Source organism: Glycine soja, chromosome 19 (assembly GCF_004193775.1).
Source record: "Glycine soja cultivar W05 chromosome 19, ASM419377v2, whole genome shotgun sequence".
NCBI classification, from domain to species: Eukaryota; Viridiplantae; Streptophyta; class Magnoliopsida; order Fabales; family Fabaceae; genus Glycine; species Glycine soja.
In genome coordinates, this window is record NC_041020.1 from 7328466 (window position 1) to 7337079 (window position 8614).

General features: G+C 32.8%; 1 long non-coding RNA gene across 1 annotated transcript; it reads left to right on the plus strand.

Moving 5' to 3' along the window:
* Window positions 1-4914: 4914 nt before the first annotated feature.
* Window positions 4915-8062, plus strand: LOC114399963. Its single transcript, XR_003663876.1, has 2 exons — window positions 4915-5274; window positions 7630-8062. It is a non-coding gene; the product is annotated as an uncharacterized LOC114399963 (long non-coding RNA).
* Window positions 8063-8614: the final 552 nt, after the last annotated feature.

Below are 8614 nucleotides of genomic sequence, written 5' to 3' on the forward strand. Positions count from 1 at the left end.
CAAATGTTATTCACAAGCTTTGCATTTTTTGGGTTTTAATTTATTAGTTTATTGTTAAGTGTCTTCTTGGCAGGGAAATAGAAAAACGAAAAGAGAACAACAACAACATCATTCTTTGAAAATTAAACCTGTGTTGTTTATGGAGATGCTCGTGCAAAGACCTCACATGATTATGGTAAACATGTGCATCCCCAATAATATGGATAAAATCACCTGGAATGAGATCTGACAAGAAGAACACATAGTATAAAGATTGATTATTTTATGTTTAAATTACTTTTAATGTTGTATTTTCTCTTGTGATATTATCAAAATCAATAAGCTTCTGAACCTTGAATCTACCTAGACTGGAACTTCAATTAAAAACTTATTGATAAACTTATGAAAACAACTCTATCAAAAAATCTATAAAAATAATTGAAAAGTGCAAATAGGCCACTAAAATAATCAAATTAGTTAAGCAATGGAAAACCTTTTCTATACAGAGATAATCTATAACAATTTTTTCCAAAATTTGTCATGATTTCTTAATGTTACCATGCTAGGTAGATGGAAGTTGATGAGTCCATGAGAACCTGGAACAGTGCAAATAATGTCTATGATATCCCAACATACATATTTATATAATATCATACATGAGAATGCGAAATTAATTAAAATAATTTTATTCAATAAACATAAAGGAACTCACATGGGTAAAAGGTTCACATTCACGTTAATCACCAAATTAAAAACTTATCAAATAAGGGTATGAAAACATCTCTGGCCCAAAACAAGGCCATCTAATTTTAACAAAAGAAAACAAGTTAAGCAACATAATAACATAAACTAACATATTCAGAACATTATGCAAATAATATAGAAACTCATGCCCAATACCACATCATATCATAGTGTTGTGTCTCAGCATCCTCTAGCGCGAGGTTCTTTAAAATTATCCACCTAACCATCTGCTCCCACGAACACAAGGTTCAAGATTATCACAGGACCCAAACACAAACAACACACGGGGAGTGAGTTATCATATTCCTAAACAGGTAAATCTAAACGAAGCACATATATATAATATAAGTATAATGAGCTCAACTTAGCATAATTCACATCATTTTACCACTCATTGTGTAACTTCACTTGTCCCAAGGATTTAATCACAAAATCAATTTCATACCTTCACATTAATCAGGTGTTCAGAACAACACGTCTCAAGTACAACACAATATCTCACACTCACACAATTCATTACCCACCATCACGTAACAAGTCATAATAGTCATTATGCAAGTATTATGTAACAGATACACTAAGACTCAATCTTATATGCAATGTGGTACCATGTCAGTGAAAAACCTCGCCGGGAGCCTAGGAGTACATGGCAAGACAAACTACACGCTGGTAAGTCAGGTCACTCTCACTAGGTAAAATCATAGGAAGACCAGCTAGGGTCACGCTGTTTTGTGAGACTACTTCAACCATGTGAGATTGACACAAGCTTAAAGGAGCATTCAAACCGGGTGTATTTACCCCAAGGTCTAAACTCTGAAGAGTCAGTTAGGACCTTTCCTTCCCAATTCAGGTCCAACCTAGAAAACATTTTAGCACGCAGATTGTATCAATGAATAGTAAAAAACACACGACTCTTGAATTATTCTCAAAATAATTTTAACTCGTCGTGCCTCAAAGTGATTAAACTCGTCGAGTTCCCATAATGGATCTCATCACAATACTCGTCGTGCATTAACTTGTCACCCTTAAAGGGTCTTACAACCGTGTGATTGTATGGTTGATAGCTCACAACTCAATGCACACAACATCTCAATACATGTGTGATCTCTCAACTTATCACATACACTCAATCTCAATCACAATGTTATAATCCCAAAGCAACATATTATCACACTCATGAATCATATACACATCACACAATATTAATATATGCATGGCACAAACACAAACTTTACCTATAAACTATGTAATACACACAATTACTCAATTGTTTTCAAAATCATTTTAACTTTTCGCGCCTCAAAATGATTCAACTTGTTAGGTTCCCACAGCGGATCCCATCATAATACTCGTCGCGCATTAACTCGTTGCCCTTAAAGGGTCTTACAGTTGTATGATTACACAATTGATAACTCACAACGCAATACATACAATATCTCAATACACATGTATCTCACAATTCATCACATATTCAATTTATCACTTACACACTATCTCAATCACAATTTCATGATCTCAATATAATAATTTAACACACTAATCTAGTAAATCTTTTTCCAAAACACAAACGAATTATACAAAAATGCTTCTCACAACATGGGGAGTAAAACCCCTCATACAATTTTACATAATCATATCATAATCAAAGGAATCAAAATCATAGGTTCAATAATCACAAAAAAAAAAACCAAGAGCACTCAATTTTGTAGAAGCAAAGCTTCATGGAGAATCAAAGGTAATTTAAAGGTGTTTTGATGATAACAATGATGATAACAAAAGATGATGACAAAAGGTGATGACAAAAAGCTCAAAGATCAATCAGAGAACAACTCAGGTGAATCAAGAACAATTCAAGAGTTCAAGATAAGAATCAAGAAGAATTCAAGACTCAAGAAGAAAGTTTAGAGTCAAGAATCAAGATTCAAGGTTCAAGATCTCAAGAATCAAGATCAAGATTCAAGAATCAAGAGAAGGCTTAATCAAGATAAGTATGAAAAGTTTTTCTCAAAAATTGAGTAGCACATGATTTTTCTCAAAACATGTTTACCAAAGAGTTTTTACTCTCTGGTAATCGATTACCAGATTGTTGTAATCGATTACCAGCAGCAAAATTGTTTTGAAAGAGTTTTCAAATTGAATTTACAACGTTCCAATTAATTTCAAAAAGCTGTAATCGATTACAATGTTTTGGTAATCGATTACCAGTGCCTTTGAACGTTGAAATTCAAATTCAAATGTGAAGAGTCACATCCTTTCACATAAAAGCCTTGTGTAATCGATTACACTGATTTGGTAATCGATTACCAGTGATTGTTTCTGAATAAATCAAAAGATGTAACTCTTCAAAAGGTTTTTGACTTTTTCAAATTGGTTTTAAGTTTTTCTAAAAGTTATAACTCTTCTAAATGGTCTTCTTGACCAGACATGAAGAGTCTATAAAAGCAAGGTTTTGTTTTGCATTTTCATTCATTCATTCAATCTTGAACACTTATTCAGACAATCCTTTATAAGCCTTGAATCTCTTTAAACGTCTTCTTCTTCTTTGTACCAAAAGCTTTCTGAAGTTTTTCTGGTTTTCTAAACCTTGAAAACTTGAGTTATTCATCTTTTCATTCTCTTCTCCCTCTACCAAAAAGAATTCGCCAAGGACTAACCGCCTGAATTCTTTTTGTGTCTCTCTTCTCCCTTTTCCAAAAGAACAAAGGACTAACCGCCTGAATTCTTTTGTGTCTCCCTTCTCCCTTGTCAAAGAATTCAAAACGACACAGTCTGAGAATTCTTTTGATTCTTCCCATTCCCTTATAAAAAAGTGTTCAAAGGACTAACCGCCTGAGAATTCTTTTGTATCCTTATTCACAAAGTATCAAAGGTTTAACAGCCTGAGATCTTTGTCTTAACACATTGGAGGGTACATCCTTTGTGGTACAAGTAGAGGGTACATCTACTTGGGTTTGACTGAGAACAAGAGAGGGTACATCTCTTGTGGATCAGTTCTAGTGGAGGGTACATCCACTAAGTTCAAAGAGAACAAGGGAGGGTACATCCCTTGTGGATCTTTGCTTGTAAAAGGATTTTTACAAGGTTGAAAGAAATCTCAAGGACCGCAGGTCGCTTGGGTACTGGATGTAGGCACGGGTTGTTGCCGAACCAGTATAAAAACTCTTGTGTGTTTGCTTCCTTCTTCCCTACTCTTTTACTTTCTGCTGTGCATTTAATTTCCGCTTTTACTTTCTGTTAAGTTTCTCTTCTACTCCTCATTCTCTTAACAATTTAGTAAAAGCCTTAGAAGAGTAATTTTTTAATTAGTAAAGGTTTAGGAATAATTAATTTAACCCCCCTTCTTAATTATTCTGAGGTCACTCGATCCAACAAATTTTATCAACCAATTTGCATTAGGATATCAATTGGTCCGTCAAACATAACAATCTTGTGATTATAATCATAAAGGCAGAATTATCATCATAAACATCCCAAAAAAATCCCAATTTGATCATCTAAGGACCCTTACACATGTTCATTTTAACTCCAATTGCGATAAACTCATTCATAAGCGGACTCACGTGTGTAGTCCGATGACAATAACAATGTCTCTAGCAGTTCCCTGGGATTCCTCAAGCTTTTCCTTTGGTTGTTCTGTTATGATTTCTAAGCATTAGAGAGAAACAAAAGGGATTGGAGCCTCAATTTTACTATCTCTGTGCGAGGGACGTTTCTCTCTCTATAGACATTATTTCTCAAATCCCAAAAGTAAAAATGTGCGAAAATGAGTTCTGAAGATGATGTTCAAATTTCACGAGGATCTAACGGTTATTGGGATTATAATTTTATTAAGACATGTTTGAATGTATGCAAAAAAAAAGAAGATATTAGAAGAGAAAGAAGGAAAAAAAATTTAAGACAAAGATGGAGGGTACAAATGTTTAAATTAAGTTAGTTAGGATACTTACTTTCAACCTATTATTTACTTTATTTATATTTTATTTTATTATTTTATAACAAAGGAAATTTTATTTCTCTTTTATTAAATAAATAATCAATTAAAACATCTTTTTATTCTCTAAATCATTATTTTATATTATTTATTTTCTAATATTATCAAACTCTTATTTTAAGTAATAAAAAATTCTTTTTTTTCATTTATTTAATTTCTAAAAAAAATTATTAATTTTTTATTTTACGGAAAACGGGTGTGAGAATGCCATTGAGAGTGCTACTCTCCATATCTTCTCCGTCCGCAAAACAAACTTAACATCCTTCAAGCATTTCACCGGCAAATAGTCAAGTTCACGAAGTTAGTATAAGACAAATTGCAATCAATAGGTAAGAATGCTCAGCTCTGCTCCTAGGTTAACCTGTGCTATGAAGGTACCCGAAGAATAAAACTATAAAGAAGCACATAAGCTACTAATTCAAGAAATGAACATGTGAAGAGTGGTGAAAGCGATAACGAATAGATGAGAATCGGATCGGGGCAGCTAAACGATGTCGTTTATCAGAGCTTGTGAAGGGTTTGATCAAGGCACATCCCGTGTGTCTCAAAGCCATGGAACAGTTAATGTCTCACATTCTTTTTTTTTTTTTCTTTTTCTTTTTGCACCCACTTTCAGATTCAATTGGTGCCTTTCTTGGTTTTTTCTTGTACCCTTTGGGGTTTTATCATTTAGCTCCAAAATGGTACCTTTTGCAATGTTTGCCATTATTTTGCATTTCACTTTTTAGCATAATTTATTTGTTTCTGAATCATACTGAGGAATGTGGTGCTTGTGGTGTTCAATTCTCCTGTTTTGGTCTACATTAGGCATTCTGACTTCTGAGTTTAGTGATTTTAGGAATTTTTGGGATGTCATGTGTTTTGTCACCTAATTTTGATTTTCAATGTTTATTTAAAGTTTAGTGTTTTTTTTTTTAATATATACTCTCTCTAGTCATTAGGCATTAGAAAAAAACATATTTTTCTCTTATCATTCATTTGATTGAGGTACTAGTTTCATAAACTCTTATTTTTTATACTAAGTTCCAAATATAATTTGAAAAAAAGTTACTTTTTAATTAAAATTGATGCAATTAAATATTGCTAAGTAACTTTTGTTAGTTAGCGTGAAATGTTTTTTTTTACTTCTTATATTTGAGATGGAAGGAAATACATTTTAAGTTGATAAGGAAATGTCAGTATTTAATCTTTTAATCTCCTGAAAAAAAAGTTATATATTTTTAGTTTCTTAAAATGTGTTAAGTGTAATAATATCTGTTCTTTTCTTGGACTTAGTACTAGTAACATGAAATACAACGCCAATTTTATAAACAAAAATGATACATCGACACCTTATGCTAATGTACTCCTAAAGAGAGAAAGAGAGAACAAAGAGAAACGTGGATGTGATAAGAAGAGACATTGAAAAAAAATGAGAAGTGCCAATGAAGTGTTTGTATTATAACAGATGTCCCTATATCATTTTTCTTTTATAGATGAGGAATTAAAAATATGATTTTATTTAAGGAACATTCTATTTTTCTAGGAACATTTTCTTATTTACAGGAATAAAAATATACTATTCAAACTTTTTTTTCCTGCAGGGTGAAAATTTGAGTATTATTATCTTTTTGACTGTGTTTACAAGAGCGCCACCTGCAACATTTCCTAGAGCTGAAAAAAATTAGAATATGCTCTGCTCTTAAGCATGAATATTTATCTGAATTTCTAAATAAGCGCAGAAACTGCTTAGTTAGGCTTTATGTTGACAGCTAAAATATTGAAAATGTTGAGTTCAGTATGATTGTTGTACCATTGTTCTCAATAATATTGATCATGTTCATGACTGATGTTTATTCAATTGATTGGAGGCTATGTTAGCCTTTAGTGCTGCTCAAGTATTTTTATGTGACAGATCTGTCATAATGAATATGGTATTTCAAATGCATGTGGAATATGGTATTTTTCTCTAGTTATAATGAATATTTCTCATCTGTAGTCTGTTATACAAATGTTTTTATATAATAGATCTGTCACATTTTTTTCAAATGCATTTGGAATATGTATTTTTCTCTAGTTATAATTTCTCATTTAGCTACTTGCTGAGTGGATTCAAGTATAATCTGACACTCTGAGTTCCTTTCCATAGAAACAGTGGAAACTGAAAAGAGGTGTACTTTCTCTCATTCTCTTTCTTCATTTTGTCTTGCCCTTTCTGGGTGTGGACTGAGTTCTTAAATATAGAACTACTCATGTGAAAGATTATATGTCTCTGCTCTGTTTCTGATATGTGATATCTGATAACTCTTTGCTTATATGTATATATATTATATATGCTGGTTTTATCAACTTGGTAAGAATTCTTAAAATGAAATGTTTGTTACTAATAGACAATGTTATCAATGGTGGATGGTGGAATGTAGCGGAAAGTCAAAATTCCACCACATGAACACCGAATTGTGGCCTATGGTGCTGTGTTATGAGTCACACATTGAGTAGAGTAAACTACTTGGTGTGGTACATAGTCCTTGAGGTTCTTCACCTAATGAACCAGTCTTTTGGGTTGAGCTCTTCTCTTGTGCTTAATCCTAACAATTAATGCTTTTGGAATGACTGATTCATATTGGATGCATAGAATTAGAGTAGGGTATTTTTTTTCCAAGTTGCCTACTTTTAAATATGCCCTAGATCATGTCCACTTAGTTCATATGGATGATTAATTTTCAGTAGGTTCTGTGCTTTTGATCCCCCTCCATCTCTCGTATTTGGATTGAGGGTTCTTGAGTTAAAGGAGCAAGGTGTTAGTAAGGAACAAGCAATGGCTATGGCAGATGTAGTAACGTGAACTGGTTCCTGAACATGTTAGCTCTGCAATTTGTTTTTCCCTTGTGTTCTCTTATCCTTTAATAATCCACTTTGGCTTTTTTGCTTCCTAGATGGAGAGTATCTGACAGAGAAGAGGGCAAAAAAGAAAGCATATACCTGTTTGAGGAAAAAACCCATATCCTAGTCCTATCAAGGAAATACAAGCTGAGGAGAGGAAATTGTGAAGCAATAGAAAGCTGAGTCAGCAGAGAGATTCAGAGAGGGGGTGATTGGTGAGATGTAGAGGGGAAAAGTTACACTACTTTGAAAGTTTGGCTCTTGAACAAATGATCTTTGACAATAACATTTACTGTTCAGCCACTGAAAAGTTATTTGTTGTAAATAAGAAAATCTATTTGTTGTGTTAGATAACTGTAGAGGAAAATTTTACCAAAATCTTATGCAAGTTTTCTGTTTTTCCAGGCCACCCATGTAGGTTTGTTAGTTGGTACAAAAGAACTAAATAGATAATCAAGATTTGTATATTTACTCTTTTTATTTTTATGATTATGAGCCTCATGACCAAAATATTATGCGATTAATTTTCAATATAATATATTTTAACTTGACTTTTTGAATGTTAAAAAATTGAATCTGTTTTATAATATCAATGTTCTTGAAGTATCCAGCCATATAGATAGCTTAAGTGTTCAAGTCATGTGGATGTGTCAAGTAAACTGTTTGAACTAACAAAACTTTTGTTAGACTTAGTGAGTAGTGTAGGACACATGTTGTACAGATGTCGAGAAAGTGTTGGTGCTAAAAATTTGTCTAATCACTGTGCTTAACAAGTTTCATCTTATCATTCAGTAACTATTGTGTTTTTCTTTAGCAGCCTTTTCCACTACTTTTATCTCTTGTTCTGTTCTTGTCATCCTCACTTGTACTCAGGGTCACTTGTTGCATCTTATTCTCTTGATCTTTGTATGTAGTTAAGTACATTATCAGATTTTGTGGCATGCAGACACGAGATCTCTCACCATCCTTTTAATTATTTTCATCATAAGCAGCACATAACACTGTTTGAAGCAATTTTAATGTGAGCTCCTTTGGATG